Source organism: Ovis canadensis, chromosome 12 (assembly GCF_042477335.2).
Source record: "Ovis canadensis isolate MfBH-ARS-UI-01 breed Bighorn chromosome 12, ARS-UI_OviCan_v2, whole genome shotgun sequence".
In the NCBI taxonomy this organism is placed as follows: domain Eukaryota; kingdom Metazoa; phylum Chordata; class Mammalia; order Artiodactyla; family Bovidae; genus Ovis; species Ovis canadensis.
In genome coordinates this window covers 25,571,836-25,591,803 of record NC_091256.1, presented here as the reverse complement: position 1 = coordinate 25,591,803, position 19,968 = coordinate 25,571,836, and the positions used below count along the sequence as shown (strand labels likewise).

Genomic DNA, 19,968 nt, shown 5'->3' with positions numbered 1-19,968 from the left:
CAGGGTGAAAGAACATGCAGCAGTGCAAGGTTTCAAGCACTTCTTTTGAACTTAAACCGAAAACTGTGCTCTCTGTTAGACCACACCACAACCAAATTAGAACTAATTGCATATTGGAAGTTATTTATTAGGATTTTCATTGCCACTTAATGAAATGCTTTTGAACAAAATAAAATCTTTAAACGGACAATATAAATAATGAAAATAGAAAATAAAATGAAAATGGGAACATTTTATCTCAGGCAATTATAAGCAAGTGATCTGAGTAACTACATATTATGAATTTTCATAATATAGGTTTTCATATGATGGCTTTTCAAAGCATGTCTGCTCCATATACTGTAATGTTTTCAATAAAGATAATAGCTTAATCACCTAAATGTTACTCAGTTTAATATCTTTTAAGACATACTATAAACTAAAAAACAAAAATCAGAACTAAGGGTTTCAGAGTGTATGTGTTATTTATTGTTAAAAGTATAATCATGGTCAGATCGATTTAATATACCTATCTGATCTTCAGAGATATTACAAGATTAATCTAATGGTCTGATTACTCAATCTGATTATAAGTTGTTTTATAGTATAACAAAAAGAAAAAAAAAGCACCATCCAACATACATAGAACTGGTATCTCAAGACAGGAGACATAATATCATTTCAGAAGAGTGAGATGACCTTAATATTTTGTTGAAATGTACCTATAAATTTTTATATAAGGTCAGTTTTATTATGTTCTCAAACATACCAGATAATAACAAGAATATGAGGATCATTTCTAATAAGTATTATTTGAAAGTACAACAGTGTGAAAACTCAAGACTACAGCTAAAAACATAGATATATTTATATATTATAGTTACATTTAGCAAGGAAGATCCCTGGATATAACAAAAATAATTTTAAAGATATAGCTTTTCATGAATACCAATTAAACTCGTGTTAAATTTGACATATTCAAACATGCATGCATGACATGACACATCGTCTTCCTATATTCATGTACATACAAATTACCATCTTTGAATGTTCATGAACTATATGTAGTACATAGTCAAATTTAAGAAAAGAATGAGAGTATCATTATTCAGTGATTTACATCATCTTTTTAGTTATGATGCATTTATGACTTTAATTCAATTCTAGTTATTATCTATAATTTTATACTTCATATGGCCTAAAATTGCTCTTCCTTAATCTAGACATTGTTTATTTAAAGGTATTGATTTTTAAAAAATATTTATTTAGTGACAGACTTTATTTGGGGGGACTCCAAAATCACTGCAGATGGTGACTGCAGCCATGAAATAAAAAGACGCTTACTCTTTGGAAGAAAAGTTATGACCAACATAGACAGCATATTAAAAAGCAGAGACATTATTTTGTCAACAAAGGTGCATCTATTCAAAGCTTTGGTTTTTCCAGTAGTCATGTATCGATATGAGAGTTGGACTATAAAGTCAAGCACTGAAGAATTGATGCTTTTGAACTGTGATGTTGGAGAAGACTCTTGAGAGTCTGTTGGACAAGGAGATCCAACCAGTCCATTTTAAAGGAAATCAGTCCTGAATATTTATTGGAAAGACTGATGCTGAAGCTGAAATTCCAATACTTTGGCCACCTGATGCAAAGAACTGACTCATTAGAAAAGACCTTGATGCTGGGAATGATTGAAGGCAGGAGGAGAAGGGGACAACAGAGGATGAGATGGTTGGATGGCATCACCAACTCATTGGACATGAGTTTTCACAAGCTCTGGGAGTTGGTGACGGACAGGGAAGCCTGGCGTGCTGCAGTCCATGGGGTTGCAAAAAATCGGATATGACTGAGCAACTGAACTGAACTGAACTGATGCCAAGTCTTAGCTGCGGCATGTGAGACCTTCTGCTTTCCTGACCTGGGGTTTCTGAATTGAGAGCACTGCCTTAGCCACTGTGCCACCAGGGAAATCCCTAAAGGTATTGAATGTTTAAAGAACCCAGTGGAGTAGGTAGGATTTTAAGGAACCCAATATACATAGGTAGGATTTTGCCACTCTCTTTTCCATACTTCACCAGATGTATAGAGAAGTCATTGCTTTATCTTAACACATCTGTTGAAGTAAACAGTAATATGCTAAAATGGAAAGAAAATCATTCTGACTCTTAGCTATGTAATTTATTACTGGGTTTATATAGGAACTAAACCAAAATTAAGTTTTTCTTTTTCTTATGAATTGCTAATTCTTGCATTTTTCCCTTAAACAAATTTATAAAAAGTAACACTGATCCTTGAAGCGAAAGAAAAAAAAAAAGCCATTCAATTCCAGACATCACAAAAATCTGAAGTTCTCCACTCAGAGACGACAGAAATAATAGAATGCACTGATTTGACTTAGCAATTCTTTTTGAATTTTAAGGACAAATTGTTTCTGTGGGTTAATAACTATTTTAAATTATTTTCAATGTTTGTTGGAAATTATTAAAATAACTGCCTACTGGATGGATTTTCATTCATTAGCCTTCTAAAATTTTACAATGTACTAATATTATCCTCTTAAACACCTTAGTTTATTACCAAATGATGAAGGATCTGCTGGCATAAGAACCTGTGGAGCCCCTCATGTCTAACACCCTGTCATGCACATTGTAAGGTTTGAGAACACTGAACTGAATTCCTTTTCATTTTCTTGAAAATATATGAGCTGCTTCATTAGGTACTGCTTACACTAGAAAGAGATTGTCACTATATTAATATGATATAATGTATTATTATTGTACTTTCTCAATATTCTTATTCTAAAAAAGTTGAGCTTTCTTGTTTTAAATCACATTGTTAAGACTGGGCTTAGAAGTGAATCTTCTTAGTCATTTAACTCTGCTAAACCTGTTTTCCAGAGGGCACTTGTCGTTATTTATTTTATTTAGCTGATGGAGCAATACAGTGCCTCTGAATTACAGCTTTAAGTGTTTTCCATCTTAATGAGGGTTAGTATTCCTCTGAGGAGGTTATATTGTGGAGGGAACTAATCTCCTGCTTGATTCTGTCAATACAATCTTGTCTTACCAATAAAGAGGAAGTTAAATGCTACTACCTAATGGTAGAACTGATTAGAAAAAATGAATAGAAAGTGAGTTCCATTCTCTAGTTCTGTCCAGAACATAGGAGACATTATTCTTAAAAGCCCAAATTTCTAGAGTCACTTGCTTTATCTTTACACTTTAAATATAAAATATTTTGGTGTTTTGATATAAGTGATCATAGAAAAAAATCTTGGTAAGATTCAGATTGTACTCAATTTTCATTCAGAAGGAAAGTGGTCAGAGACTTAAGAATAAAGTTCAAATGGAAGATATTTAGAATAGTATTTTTAGATTAAAAATCTATTTTTAAGGTAAAATATAAGGGATGCTTCAGAAACCTTATTATAATTAGTATCTTTGACTACCAAAACTGAGAAGCAGACGACAGTCTAAAATAAAGATTAAAATAATCTGTGTACAGGAATGAAGTGGAAATAATGGTACCAGACATCTGGATTTAATATGGTTACTATAACTGGAAACACAGTTCTGCTTTTTCTGGCATGCTCCAATAATAAAAAACATTCTGGCTTGTGAAGGACAAAGTGCTTCTTGTCAGTAAAAGAATTCTGCCACGAAAATGCAAGTTTATAGGGAATCTGATGAAAAAAGTTAATTGAAAAAAACATACTCTGTGCAAATTCATGCACTTGCAAAGATAATAAACCTTTTGCTCCTGCCTTTATGGACAACGGCCTCAGTTACAGTTTTGCAAAGTTTTAGAAATGCTTTATAAAAAATATATATTTATGGTGATCCTGAGTAAAAATTGAAAGTATAATACTAACTTGTTGCTTAGCTAAGGTATCTTTACTACTGTTGATAAAGGCTTGATGATGTATTCTAAGACTAAAACATAATAACTGGGATGAAGTTCAGAAATCTTGGAGTTTGGTAACCAAATGGACAATAAATCTCTTGCTCTTTAATGAGATTAAAACTTGCTTTGAAGTTAACCAGGCCTAGAAGGTGAAATGAGCTTTTGAATTAGAAATCTCTATACTGAGAAACACAAATAGAAGTGTATAATCTGAAGTCACCCACACACAAAAATAGTGTGTGGAGAAGGCAATGGTAACCTGGAGAAGACAATGGCACCCCACTCTAGTACTGTTGCCTGGAAAATCCCATGGTCGGAGGAGACTGGTAGGCTGCAGTCCATGGGGTTGCGAAGAGTAGGACACGACTGAGCGACTTCACTTTCACTTTTCACTTTCATGCATTGGAGAAGGAAATGGCAACCCACTCCAGTGTTCTTGCCTGGAGAATCCCAGGGACGGTGGAGCCTGGTGGGCTGCCGTCTATGGGGTCGCACAGAGTTGGACACGGCTGAAGTGATTTAGCAGCAGTAGCAGCAAGGAAGTTCCAAAAAAGTTTAATAATATTATTAAAAAGTTTTTTCAAAGAACCGGACTGTTTCAGGCATAGAAAACTCTTTTAAATTTTCAAAATAATAATATTCAGTTTCTTTATATTCATTTGCAAGGAAATGAAAATATTCGAACTTCCAACATAAGAGAGGGCTTCCCTAGTCGCTCAGTTGGTAAAGAACCTGCCTGCAGTACAGGAGACCCAAGTCTCTTTAATAGTTATCCTTTAATACTCTAGATAAAAAATACATTTTTTACTGACCTATCTGTAAACTGAGGAATTTGACAACTATCTTTTTCTCTTAAACAGAATTATATTTACAATATCAAAATTGGACATGTGTGAAAATACAATGAGCGATCAAGCATTAAATTTGCCTTGTGGATTAATTCAAAGCATACTTCAAATAGCAAAAAATAAAAATAAAAAAATATGCCTCTTAAGCACAAGTGTGTCTTTTCATTGTTATATTCCCAAGCTTTACCCTAGTTCACTCAGGGGATCAGACATCCACTAAATATTTCTTTAAAACGAACCAAAAATAACAAAAAGACGTGATCTACAGCAAACAAACCAATCTATCAGCAAGCCGTTAAATCTTTGTCTGCTGTTCTCCAATTTCTTCTGAACCACCATCTAATAAATAGTGTCAGAACATTTGTGTTGCTCTTGTTTAGTTGGGCACTAAGCTGTGCCCAATACTTTGTGACTCTGTGAACTATAGCCTGCCAGGCTCCTCTGTCCATGGGATTTCCCAGGCAAAAATACTGGAGAGGGTTGCCATTCCCTTCACCGATTCAGAACTCCGGGTATTTGTACTTAAAGAATGGACTTCAGCAATGGACTTTTGCTTACCCAGTTTGCCAGAGATGCTGGACGGTCTAAGTTTGCATCGGTAACTATCCTTACAGTGCCTGGCATTGGCAATATATTCTAGCTTGTGTAACTAAACTTTTTTCTAAATATGAACACCTGCTTTCCCCATCATTGCCCAACACAGAATTGTGAAAACATTTGGTATTTTCAAGGACCACTCTTGGCAATAAATTACTTTAACTGCTAAAATAGCTCACTGTCTCCACATTCAGGGAGATATAAAGAACTTAAGATACTAAGTTTAAAACGAAAAGTAAAGTAAATCTATTTTTTAAAGAAATCTAGATTATTAAAAAGTTTTTATATAAAAAGAGCCAGCCAGGTTTTGAAGAATTTTATAAGAAAGAATAAATAGGGCATTACTCTATCAGAAACAGAGAAACTGTTGAATATAAGCTAATACCTAGCATATCATGTACATACTAGAGGTAGTTTTAAGTCTTCATTGAATTTGTTATAATATTGCCTCTTTTTTCCTGTTTTGTTTTTTTGGCCACCAGGCATGTGAGATACTAGCTCCCTGACCAGAGATGGAACCCACATCCACTGCATTGGAAGGTAAAGTCTTAACCACTCCTAGTAATTTTTAAAATCATACTGTCTGAACTGGCCAGGAATACCTTCTAAATAATAAACATAGGAATCAATATTGCAGGATTTATCTGAACCAAAAATCTGGTAATAGAAAAAAATTAATAAATAGTTAATAACTGTCCAGTTTCAATGCTGAGCAAATACATTGTTATCTTCAGCTCAGACCTTTGCAAATCTATATCTAAAAGACAGTAAAGTAAGTCAAATTGTTATCATTTTTGTGATGAAAGAATCATGTGACCCTAGACTAAACTTTGGTTTACCTTACAGATTCAATGTTATTGATGAGAAAGAAATATATTTAATAGTTAATCACAGTTTATGTCGATGTTGGAGTTGCTGTTTTTAGTCTAAATCAGAACTGATTTCCTTAAAGAGACACTGTCAAGGATAGGTTGGAATAGTTCTAATGACATGAGTGATCTTTCATATCTTCCTGGCCTACCTTCATAGATTGTAATTTTTTGTTTTGTCTTTTAAATTGGTTAAATAAGAGATGTGTTTAAATGTTCACATTTCATGGATGGATGGAAGAGACACATGAAAACCTGTTAGAGTTCACTCTAAGAAGAAACATGGATGCTGCAAGTTATTTTTCTCCACAGTTATGTCACTATTCAAACATAATTGGTGTTACTCTTTTAGCTGAAATATAAAGAAAACTATACATTTAAAATAATCTGTCCTTGATCTACAAGCTCCCAAATAAGCAGACAAGGTGTTGCAAAAATGTGTATGTTGGGAAGTAGCAATGTAAGACTAGAAGTTCCACTCAGAGGTGAGAAGGTGCTGAAAAAAGTACTTAAGTCAAAAAAGAGGCTTCAAGAATAACTTTGTGCTTCTTAAGAAATTGCTCAGGGTTGTTTTTCTTAGCTATGAAATTTAAGTTTCAATTCACAGGGAAGACTAGATTCATTTCTCTCGGTTCACATTTCAAAAAAAGAGAAAAGTGTTGTTTTTCAGTGATTGGGAAAATTTCAAAAGTGGAACAGAGTATAACTTACATATCAAACAAATGCACATCCTATCAAAAATTGCTTACTCAAGACAAGTTTTGAACTAAAATTAACAAGTTGGTTAAAAACCTCATTAGGAGTGAAATTAGTAATAAGAAACAGAAAATATACTTTCTAATCTGTCGCTGTTGTTAAACGATCATTGGCAATTCATTTTTATTCTAGACTATTCAATTTTGGAAACTCTAGTCTTATTCCACATTATTTGATAGTATAATCTTGAAAATATTTTATCACATGTATATAATCTATTGAAACTTTGTATTCTGGTGACAGGCCTGAATGAATAATTAGAAATTTTCATAGTAAATTCAAGTAAAGCCACTCAGTTTAAATGTTTTGAGTAAGCTAGACTTGTCTGTATATTAATATATTTGATGTTATATAAGAAAATGTTGAGAAAAATATGGGTTAATTATCTTAAAGGAGCATTTTTTTACAACTCTGTTGTGTGATTTATTCAATCTTTAATGATTTTCTTCTGAATAATTAGATTTTGTTGATTACTATTTGAGGTGTTCATTTCTGAAAAAGACTATTCCACCATCTCCGTACATACATTTATGGGGCTGATTTTTTAAAACCATTAGAAATATTGCCACACAAAGATAGGAAAGCCAGTTAAATATATTATCTATCTCAGAAACTCAGTGACCGAATTAACTTTTGTTCTATATTTACTTGGGCTACCTCAGAAGGAGCTTCTACACACAGTATTAAATTGCATATCTAAAAGCAGTTACAAATACTTGTATCTTAAAAGTGCATGCATATCAAAGATATTACAAATTACAAAGGACTCATGATAAGCAACCTGCATAAATATGTGATTTTGTATTTTGATACTTGAGTGAATCCATTTAAATTTACTCCTTGATTTGATTTAATCACTTTTCCAAACTGGCTTCTTTTTAAGAACATCATTTGAAATGTTTTAAAGATCATATATTTAAATTGTGAGACTGTTTAATGAAACTGTGAAGTAGTGGGTCATTATTTGACACTGAAAAACTAAAATGCATGCTTACTCAGTTCTGGTCTTCCCAAGGCTAGATTGTTTTTTAATGATGCAATATTCTAGAGATAGCTTTTAAAATTAACAAAATGCAAGACTCCAGAAAAGTTAATAAAAAAAAGCTCAGTCCTGATGAGGTTGGCTGATACTCACAGAAATCAGGAAGAAAAATTCTAACTAACTATAAGCATTCTTTCGCAATAAATCTATAATGAAATTTAAATGAAGCACACCATTATGAGACAATAATTCTTATGTAGCAGAGAACTACAATACATTTGAATGTAATGTTAACATATTTATTAATTTAATCAATAAATATGTATTTTATAGACTTAATTTGCTGGAACTGTAACATGGTAGTTTCTCTATTAGCTATTAAAACAAATTTGTTATGCCTTTGGTGCTTTTAAAGTCATCCATGTCTGAGAAAATTAGTGTTTATGCAGTAATACAAATACTCCTAAAATATAAGTTAATATAGGTTACATTGAGGGAAATTACCATTTATATCTCTAAACTTGAGAAATTATAAATTGTAAAAAATAACAGTGAATATGGAAGAAAAAGACTCTATAAGATTTCCTAATTATTAGATTGCATGTCATATTTTCACATCTGAATATATGCTTTCTTGGTTAAAAATAAATAATTAAAAATTAACACAATTATTTATGGTAAGATAAATTACCTAGCAATCTACTCAGCTCACTAAAAGTATATTAGTTATATCTTTTAATCTTTAGGGGGAAAGAAACTGGTTAGAAAATTATCACTGTGTTTATTTCAATTAGAGCATCTATTAGTTATTCATGATTTGCTACTTTGAATATGAAATTGAGAAATATCCCAGAACTGTTTGCATGAATACTTTATTTCAAACATAAATATAGAAGAGCTAATTCATAGCTTATGAAATAGTTATCTATGGAAACTTTGTAACTGGATAGGTCTGCAAATAAGTAATTGGATATAAATATTCTTAATAACCCATCAAATATCCTTGAAATGATAGCGATAAAAGCTTTAAAATATTATTGATGAGGATATTTGATGACCAGCATAAAATGCCTAGAGTGGCTATTTGATATTGCTAAGAAAGAAAAAGCTGGATCAGAACTTCCAGACATATTTTCAGTAAAAAGGCCATTAGTGTTCATGATGAAATTTCATCTTCAGAAAATCTTTTACTCTTATAGAGTGGAATAAACATCTTTACACCACCCTTTTCTTTTAAGAGTCAAGACTATCCATTAGCAATCAATGATATTAAGCACATTTCTTTTTTCTTTTGCTCTCCTTTAGAACTCATGAATTGTAAACATTAAAATCATAAAACTAAATAACAGTACATGCAACTCTGGTCAGAGTTACACTACTAAATGTCTAAATGAAATTTTCCAAGTAATTGCTAAATTAAAACACCAACAATGCTAGATGTCACCTAATGAATTCTGGTAAGCTAAATATGAGTTGATAAATGGTAGGAATTACCAGTATGATTTTTCTCAAGTTTATTCATTATGAAAGTTGTTATATGAAAATATTTTGATCTTGTTTTCAATTAAACTGAGAGAAATCAACAAGTTAATAATGTAAACCTGCTAAGAAATCAGACTTTCACTAAATGACAGTGAAAAGCCAGTCATGAACAACTATTTTTGTAAAAGTGACTCTTTTCACAGGACAGACAGGATTAAAGTCATAAGAACTAATGTGCCTTAAGGAGTAAGCTTTTCTCTTTCTAAGCTATATGATATCAAAATATGTAAACTCATTAGACACCATAAAAACAAACCAAGAATATTTGGTACATATATATATATATATATACATATATATATATTTTTTTAAGTTGAGTCAACATTACTTCTTTCATGGAGAGTTTTATCAGAAAACAAACAAAAAAAACCCAAAAAAATCAAATGCAAATGATACCTTTTTCAAAATATATATTGTCTCCACAACATTTATCCTTTTAAAGCATCCTTATTTAGGGTCATTTTTTTCTACAACAACACTCTGGTGTTTTCAACTATGTGAGAGATAAGGGGTGTAAAGAGTAGACAGAAATCTTACTAGGATCCCATTAGTGAGGAGGAACTAGAAATAAAACTGAGGAAGGAAGCTTAGATCCATCTCTCTCTACTTTCACAATAACCCACTACTAGAGGTAAAAAGAAAAATGTTAGAAGACCTCGTTAATCATAGGTCATAGCCATAATATACAAATACCTTTGGGATATTTTTTGATAAAAGATGTTTGTTAAAAAGTTGACACAGATAATCTTTATATTCCTCTTTGTGTCTGAACTTTGAGCTTCTGATACTAATACTCAATTTTCTAAATGATTTAAATTTTAGACACTTACTCTGGTCAGTAATTACTCATTTGGGAACTAATATGAAAAAAGTCAAAGTAACAAGTAACATAGGAAACTGAAGCATAGGTTGATAAGAAAGCATCAAAGTTTTGAAGTTCTCAGTTGACTCTTTTTGCACTTGTAGAGAGAAAAACACAAAGGCACTATCTTGAAAAGAAAGTCTATTTTATTTAAAGAACACACAAACCTAGCAGTAAGGCTAACTTCATATATGCATGTACGTGTATGATACATACACATAGACACCATCATGCACACAGACACTTTTAGAATCCCAATGGTTTCATCCTACTGAGGTCTGATTTACTTGACTATCATATACCAATTATTCAGCATGATTAAAATAAAAAATGCATTAAACTTTATAAAAATGTACATTTCCATTACAATGTTGAGTTTATTTAGAGAAAATATCTCAAGAGAAACTGAAAGGACATATTATCTGATTAAATGATGAGTGAAATCAATCATATGGTATCATGCTTATTTTATTTTAAAATACTATTAGAGCAATGTAATTTAAAATAAATGCCTCTTCACTCACCCAAAAGTGGACATACATATGTAATATAATATATAATAATGTCATGTTCACTACAATAGAACTCTAGAAGATAAAATGCAAAAGAACTAAGAAAGTGGAATTCATTGATGAATTACTTCTTCCAGTGGAGTAAAAGCTACCTCTTGCATCAAACTAAGAAAAGCACTATAACTTTGCAATTTTATGACCCAAAGTTGCAATTATCTTGCATATGTCTTTAATATGTTATCAGTGAGCCTTACAAGCAGAAAATTATTGATCAGAGATCTACATCAATAAATGTAAGCACTTAAAATATTTCCAGAGAAAAATCTTAAAGAATACAATTTGTTAGAGAAGAAAAACTGTTAGAAATAAATGGAACAGTTTTAGGATTGTACCTTATTAATATTTCTTTTTGCTTCACTGTGTGGGGACTCCAGACTCCCTAAACATACTAGCATAACATAACAAAACAATATCAATAATAACAACAGAAGTTTTTCAAATTGAGTTTTAGCATTTTAATTGAGTTTTTTCCGGGGAGGGAATTGTTGTTAAATCTGAGAGTGGAAGAAATCTATTGGCTGGTAACATTATACATCTACAAAACTTGGAATTTTAAAAGTCTTATTTATGGGAGATTTTTCATAATGGAAAAAATTGTTTATATTGTATTTTTCAGTTTCTAACGGGTCTCCTAAGCCCAAAGATTTCTGTACTGGGGTCAAACATATCTTACCTTAAGGCAAGCTCTTTTCTCACTGTATTTGACAACACAACCCATATCTACTCTAAAGATTTTTTTTTTTAATTAAGAAAATTGCATGAAAATGCCCCCCCCCCAAAATTTCCCTCAAGCAGTCAGAGTTAAATTTCTGTTTGAAGATGCCCTGAATAGTTCTCCAGCTGTCCTTTATGTATTCAGGTCTGTGACCTTAACAAGCAGTTCTAAGGCATTTCTGCAACTACTTACTTCATTCGGGTTCTACATTCCTTCCTCTGATGCCTACCCTCTCCATTTGTTCCTCTCACCTTGGCCCAGTTTATGATTTCTGTAATATTGTTAGACATTTAAGTAAATGTACCTTGAACACTCAAATGAATGCATGTTAAACATTTAAATGGATTTAAACGGCTCATGAATGCAAATATTACGAAGTTATGCATCATAGCAGACCCATTTGAAAATACATATAACCCATCGCTTCAAACAGGGGGAAAAAATGTCACGGGACGGGTCAAACACAGGTTATCTCATTGTCAATAAAATATAGACATTCAGTTCTTACCTGCTTAACTGCATGATGATAAATCTAAATGGCACGCAAAAGAAAAAAAGTCCCCCAAATCTGATCATTTGTCTTCGAAGCGGCTGTGACAGTTTTAGACACTGGTGCTTTCTTCTTTGCTTATATTTGACTGGCTAGACTATTTGTAAGCAATAGTAGGGTTATTTCGCAACACCAGTCACCTCTTCGCCTTTTCAAGCCTCGGGTGGGCATTTCACACAGCTGGAAACATGCATGTTATCCTCGGAGGTAACAGCCTCCCCAGCGTTTCCTAGTCGGATTCCCGTCCAAGGGAGGTCTCTGCCCCTAAAGGGCTGCTCACGTTCCTGACCTGGTTGGTGCAAAGGAGAAGGCTCTCTGGGCTCAACTCTTGGGGACTAGGAAAACAGCCATCGGAGACTTCAACTCTCAGCCACCGTTCAGCTGCAGATCCAGCTTCTCTAGCGGCCGGGAAGCACCACCCCCTCTCGGGTGGATGCCGAAGGGGAGCGCGCCCAGCCTGGACCCTCCTACCTCGCGCCCCACCTCCAGGAAAGGGGGACAGAAACAGAAAATCCTAACTCTCAAGTGAGGGTAATAATAGAAGCTGAAAGACTCCCAATCCCTAAGGTTTGCTTTACACTTCCATTCCAACCTCTGGCTCCAAGTTGACATCCAACTCCTTTCCTCCACCCCTCCCGCCAGCCAGATCCCTGCGAGTTGTTGAAGCAGGAGAGGGTGTGACGGTCAGCTACACTTTCCCACAGAGCCCAAGAAGTCAGCTAGCTCTTCTAAAGCCAGCTAAGCGGACGGATGCAGACGGCGACTTTTTTTTTTTTTTTTTGAGGCAGGCATGCTGGAGAGCCGGCAAGTCTTAATCTTAGTCACAGCTCATCACAAATAATAATAAAAAATAAATAGAAACGCAGATGGGAGCGGATGAGGAATTCTCATACCAAATGTGGCCTCTCGCACAGAAAAGCGGTTTTGCTCAAAACCGGCGGGAGGAAGGCTGGCAATGGAGCGGGAAGTAAGGAAGCACCCCTGGCCCGCGCCCGGCTCCGGGGCTGCGATGCCCCAGCCGGGCGCACGTTCGCCGCAGGGGCCGAGAGCCAAGGCTGCGCCTGCGGGGCGGGCGCGGCACGGGGTACCGTCCCCACCCGGGCGAGTAGTCCCCACTCCAGGCGCCCAGCCCGGGCAGCCTGGTCCACCCAGCCCCATGTCCTCCGCGCCCCCGGAGCCCAGGTAGCTTAGGCGTTGCCACCAGCTGCGGAGAAACCTCCAGGCGAGTCGCCTGTTGCTACCCCACCCGGCAAAAGCGCCTTTGGCGGTACGAGCCTGCTAGACGCGCATCTCCCCTCCACCAACTTGAGTTTCAGGTTATGATACAGGAAAACGCACTTACCTAGGTACCTTACATCTGTGCCTTACTGGGGTAGGCTAGGTTAAGAAGCAAAGATCTGACTGCACTGAAAGTTAGATTTTTTTTTTCCTTCCCTCCCTCCACTCCTGCGCAACAGCAGCAGTCCTCCAAAGAGAATGTTTGAATTGGTGAATTATGCTAAGCCCTCGTTTCTTCAGCTGAAGTCTCGGACGCTGATGGCACTTGTCTGGCAGAACGACCAGGATGGGAAGGAGACCAGGTAGAAACTAGTGACGGGTGAGGGGTGCCAAGCGGTGCGGACCACAGGCAGCCCCGTTTTCTCCCTGGGAGCCGGGGTCGGGGTGGGGGGAAGCCCTTGAATCCCAAGACTGGGGGATGGGGTGTCGCTGCAGCTGGAGTACTTTTCTGTCTGGAAGCTAAAAGGCTCTTGAATTAAAAAAAAAAATTTTTTTACTTAGGTTTTCGAGTCAGTCATCAGTCATCAGTCATCAATGACGACAGAAATAGTTATTTCTGAGAAATTTTTTTAAGAAAGAAAAGAAAGAAGGGGGAAAAGGGGGGGGCTTGAACAATAGGTTTTCACCTCTATCCATCAGAAATGTAAAAACTAGCAACTTGTTTTTATTGGGGGGAGGGGGGATTCGCAGAGGGGAAAAAAAAACTCTATGCATTAGAGATGACTGATGATACATTCAGGTTTGGCATTAAATAAATACTGTGTCCTTGTCAGTGTGTGAAGTAAAAGCTGAGATTTAACTGTTTCTCAACACAGCTATACTTAAAAGGGAAGTGGTAATCGTAACTGTCAGTTTAGCCCATAAAAATGCTCATAAAAGTGAAAAAAAAAACACTGACATATTAACATCTTTATTAAAAATGAGTCTAGGGGTTGAACAAGTGTGAAGAGGGAGGCAATTAATTTTTTCATATAAAACCTGTCCCTCAATTTCAGTGATTAGAACCAATATAATCAGTACTTGCTTCTGATAGTTCTCTTCCTCTGAAATGAGCACTCTGTGTCCAATTAACTGTTCACAGGCTAAATTCATAAAATCAAAAATGTACTCCCAAGTGTGATGCCCGAATTTAAATACAACACCCAAAATAATGTGTTCATGTGTGATTTGGGATGCTGTTTAAAAAAAAAAAAATGGTGCACTCAAAACTCACACTCTTCTTGTTACCATACAGTGGATTTTAGTGCTTGATATCCTGAACCCATAAAAATACACTTTAGGAAAGTCCTCCCTATTCATGTAATTGCTTACAATGAGCAAATAGTGACCTGAACAACCTTCTAAAGATCAAGAACTAGTGAACTTTCTTAGACCCTGTGATTGTCAGCAGGTCTGTTTTAAGCTCGTTCTTAGATAAACATATAAAATTTGATCTTTCAAATGGCACAAGAATATGTGCCAAGAAGCATTGCGGGGTGGGGTGGGGGGGGGTGAGGCTGGGGGGGGGTGGAGGGAGGGGTGGTTAATATTTCCTATAACCTGAACATAAATGAGTGCAGAAATAAATAAAATATGTAAAAAGGGATGGGGTGATTCATTACATGGGCTTTATCATAGTAGCACAATTGCAAGGAACATACTAATTAATCAACAGGGTCACACAGATCTTTGGGCTCTGAAAGTGACAAAAATGTAAGACATGAGATATTTTTTAAACACACAGGCTTATTAAAAATAACACTAGCAGTAAGTTTCTAATCACATATGAAGAGAAGAACTTACCAGAGAAAATTTCAGGAAGCAAGAAGACTGTGAGAAAAATACATCCAGGATTCCAACAGATATTCCATGAGCTTCCAAAGCAAGGTAGAGTGATGAGCTTCAGGCTGATGGAACTTTGAAATAATCAGCAGTTCCTGGTGGCATGTAACCAAGTAAAAACCAGTTACACGGAAAGCCAGGAAGCCCCAAGGAAGGGAGGCAAAATGTGAAAGAGGTGCCTTTTATTGGGGCGGGGGGGGGGGACGGGGGGGAGCTGAGAAGCGGGAGGGGGGTAGGCTTATTTTTGGTGATCCATAGGCAGGCAAAGTGAAAATTTACGGACTGTACAGCCCCAGACAGTGGGGGAAAATAGAAGCTGTGTAACCCCAGAGACCAGAAGGTGGACTACAGATAAATCTGCGAAGAGAAGTAAAAAGATGTGTTGAAGACAGCGAGATAAAGAGAGAACTAGTGAGCGAAGCTGTAGTCATCCTGATAGAGCAGCAAGAGTGATTTAGTCTGCTCGGGAGGATCCAATGAGAATTCAAGAGGGCACCGCTTCGGAAATCCTGCTCAGATCTTCCCTCTCTCAGTTCTTTAAGAGTTACCTGCGCTGGGAACATTATTATTAGGGTTAACAGTATTCCATCAGTGCATTCCACTAGGATCTCCCTTTCTTTCCCTCGCAGCAACGGAGGGAGGCGTAGTAAGGAAGCCCAACTCCACCGAGCCCCCCAGATAAACCCCTGTGTTCACTTTAGGATGGCCGGATCCTCGAGGATTGGCCTGGGGGGCTGAAGATGCGGAGGAGGCCGGGTCTCCCGGGCGCTTTCGGGGGCTCAGGGCCGGGAGGCGTAGGCAGGGGGCTGGGGAACCGCTGCTGGAAGCGGCGGCGGCGGCGGCAGGAGCCCTCCCAGGTCCTGCTTCCTCGGCGAATCCTGCTTCCCCGGGACTCCAGGCAATGGGCTTCCATCGGGAACCTCAGCTCCAAGTGCCTCACTTTAGCAGCTAGAGCTTTGGAGGTTCTGAGGATCGTCCCTGTCCCTGGGGGCAGAGGGTGGCAGGCTGCGAGTCTCCCGCGCCCCCTCTGATGCCTGCACTGGTAACGGAGGGAGAGTGAGTCAGAAATGGTTTTGCTGCCGAATGCATTATCTGGCCATGTTCACAGCCCTGTACCGCACAAGCGATCGCCTGATCGATCCGGTAAGACAAGCCTGATTCCTCTTCCCCTTTCCTCTACCGCCCCATCGCTTCTCCAAACCCAAACCCCAACCCAAATCCCAGCTTCTCTCTCTCTCTCTCATTCAGGAACTTCCCTTTTCTATTTGAAACCTACTTTCCCCAGGGAATTGCTTGTGTGACTGAAGGGCTGGTGATTCTCTTTGCAGATGATTTAGATTTTGGCAGTGAAATGCACCCCCGTGCCAACCCCACCCCCCACCCCCCACCCCAGACACACACACCCTCCTTAGAGAGGTTCTCTTCATGCCCCAGGGATTCACTCTCAGCCCTAGGGTCTGGGTAAAGAGCGCAGTGGGAGTCTTTTGCCCTCTTATCTTCCGCAGGACCCCGAAGCTTAAGCATTATTCGCCTCTCTTTTCTTTCTTTCCTTTTCTTTTTTCTTTTTTTTTTTTTTAGAAATAGGAGGGAAAGGTAGAGTGGAAATTGATTTCTTGCAGAGACTGAGGCGCCAAATGAAAGAGGGAATAAACATTTGCCCTGGATAAAAATGTTCTTGGTAAGTAATCTTATTTTCTGAGGTTGAAAAGGAAACACATTGCTTCTCACTGCCCCATCCCCCACTCCATTCATTTATTTGCTCTCTGTATGTAAATCACGAGCCGGGTCAGTGGAATTTTTCTTTTCCTTCTTCCTAGGAAAGTAGGAGCTTGTAAGGATGAATTTGAAGTAAAGGGGCTTGAAGAAGGCAGTGTGAAGGCTTTAAGGTCCTAATTTCCTGCATTCAAAGTACAAACTCAGTTAAAGCTGATGCCTGCTTGTTTGCTAAATGAGTAGTTAAATACCTCCCTGATTTCTTACTGAAATTTTCCTTTCTGAAAATAAAGAATATAGTTTGGGGTCTGTGTCTATGCTTTTCATATAGCTTGACTATGTTCTAAAATATAATATTTTCTCAGTTTCAGAAATAATGTGAATCGCGCCCCCCCACCCCCACCCCCGGCCTTTTCTTTGCAGGGGGGGAGGGGCAGGAAAGATGAAGTCATAGAAACGTTTTACAAATGTGTGCACCTTCCTTCCAATTCTTGCACCGGATATAAACTTATAAGGTCCAGAGTAGGCTTTTGCATGTCATGGTGATACCTGTGAATTCATCCAGTCCTCTGGCTTTCCTGAGTCTACAGCGTCCCCAGCCTGCACAGACTCCTGCCTGGAGAATGGGTAGGTGGAGGAGTGGGAGGAGCCAAAGGTTGACTGTGTTGACATCATGTGTCACTAGGTGCTCAGAATCACAAAGCTTGCAAATTGTGTGAACTCGGTTTTGCTAGTGTAAACTGACCACTTTGGAGGTGAATACTTAAAGGAGACCTGCTCTAAAAGAAATTGTTGCAATTTTGAGTTCAAAAACATGATTTATTGGTGAACTACTCATATTCACTTTTTCCTCCATTGTGATCATTCTTTCCACTGTAAACTCCTTATCCTCAGTTTTAATGATAATGGATTATTTAACTGTCCCAAAATGTAGTCCTGATACAAACAGACTGCCTTTAACCTCATATGAAATAATTCATCTTAAAAATTCCATGGATGAGAGAGTAAAAATAGACTTTATTTCTGATCATCAATTTTCTAGAACTTGCTAATGTAAAATCCCAGGACTAAGTGGGTGTGTGCATGTGTTGAAATCCGTACCTATTATTCCTATCAAAATAGGCAAGGGAAAAATTTTTTTCACAAAGGACATGTTTGTATAACTCTTTTTCTTTCTCTCCTCAGGCTGTATTCCATAACTAATGATGCCCTAGAGCAGAAGGTTTCCTTCAGTCATCTCATTTAACCAAAAGGATGATTTCTGTGCATGTCCCTGTGTTTTAGACACATGTAGCAAGGGAGATTGGCGGTCCACCCAAGGAGGATGACTTGTTACAAACACAAACCTAGCAGTTGTGGTTTGAAAGAACATACTTTTTATATAAAAATTACAATATGCTGTTCAAACCTATTTAAGCTGTTATTCAAGGAAATAGAATTATTTATTGAGAACCCAACTTAAATTAGAAAAGTAACATTGACATTTTTAGCACATATGTGAAATAAATGTGAGATTGATATTCTTTTAAATATTTAGAGAAAAAAATAGGACAGGATGAAAAAATACTGTGACCCATGGCTCCTTAACTTTAAAAGAGTTTACGGCACCTAGACATCAATAAATAATGAGTATTTTAACATTATATTAGATCATGTGATTATATTTGATCAACCCCCAGATAGAGTTGTCTCCTAACTGGTTTCTACCTAAGCGCAAGAAAGTTTGAGCTTAGACCTTACTCAGAAGTTATGCATTATATTTTTATGTTGAACTTGTCTTTTCCTGGGTAGTCTTCACACACATCTGCAGTTGGTATTTTAGCCAATTTTTGTTATTGGTAATGTTCTTGTCTGTTATTCTGGCTCCATCTTTTTTAAGAATATGGGTATCACCTAATATATTTCTTACCTATTAATCCACTAAAATTTCTAACACAAAGCAACATTTAAGTCATGTTGAATTAAAGAAATTATGAAGCAAGTTGCTTGTGAAGAAAAGTGTCAATATACTTCAGATTATTTTAACCTGAAATAAATGTGTAACAAAAATGGGTTATAATGAGATAAGTACAGTCAAACTGTTCCTTGTATACATATGTAACACTCACATTTATACATATATAGTTGCCCTCATTAAAATGCTTAAATTTATTCATTTTAGTCTTATGCTTATTTTGATTTCAGAGTTTTCTCTTTGAAAGTGTCTAAAACTTCTTCAATAACTAAGTGTGAAAGCATCTTCATGTCTTATCTCATGAGACTATAATGGAGCAGGACCCTAGGAGGCTTTCCTAGAACAGACCCACACACATGTCCTCCACCCGCCTTTGTAGAAAAACTTTAGTCAAGGAATAAAGTTCATCAGAGAAGTAAGAAGATGCAGAGAGAAAGAGAAACAGTCAAGCATGACAAACTAATACTTTATCCATTAAACAAAGTCAAGGACCTTAGTTCCTCCTCAAAGGCTATAGATAATATTCTGAACTATATCCTTTGAGCTGTTTTACAGATACTGAAACCCCCACCAGGTGGAAGTAGTTACTGTTGTCTGCCCAGAGACAGGGAGACCTCCAGGCAGGTTGGAACCAGAAGGCTGATGATATTGACTCCCAATCACCTCATTATCAACCAAGCAGAAGAATGAACACAAGCTGATCGTGCCCTGCTCCTTGAATACTTAAATAAGACTCCTCACTACTACCCGCCTCCGTGGTAGGACACATGGTCTCAAGGGCATTAGCCCTCTGTGGCCCTCTGTGCTTGTCAAAGAAATAAAGCTATTTCTATTTCACCCAAAACTCTGTCTGATTTACTCCAGCACCATTGTGCAAAGGCCAAATTTCAGAAACAAGGTCAATATGCTGCTAAATGAACTGACCAGTACATTCACATCTCAGAAAAAGTATACTGGAACTTGAAGGAGTATTAAAGGTAGCTTAGTCATTTTCATTATGATGAAAAATTTGAGCACCAGAGAAACT

General features: G+C 36.9%; 1 protein-coding gene across 3 annotated transcripts in view; it reads right to left on the bottom strand.

Annotated features, from left to right (window-relative positions):
• The window catches only part of BRINP3 (BMP/retinoic acid inducible neural specific 3), a 492,323-nt gene extending 476,892 nt beyond the window's left edge, over nt 1–15,431 (bottom strand). The window contains exon 1 of one of the 3 annotated variants that reach the window (XM_069544560.1): nt 15,236–15,431. The gene's annotated coding sequence lies outside the window, so the exon portion shown is untranslated. Of the gene's footprint in view, nt 1–12,133; nt 12,590–13,517; nt 13,822–15,235 lie in introns of those variants that run through there. The other 2 variants (XM_069544561.1, XM_069544558.1) reach the window with 2 other exon arrangements.
• Between the last annotated feature and the right edge of the window lie 4,537 nt (nt 15,432–19,968).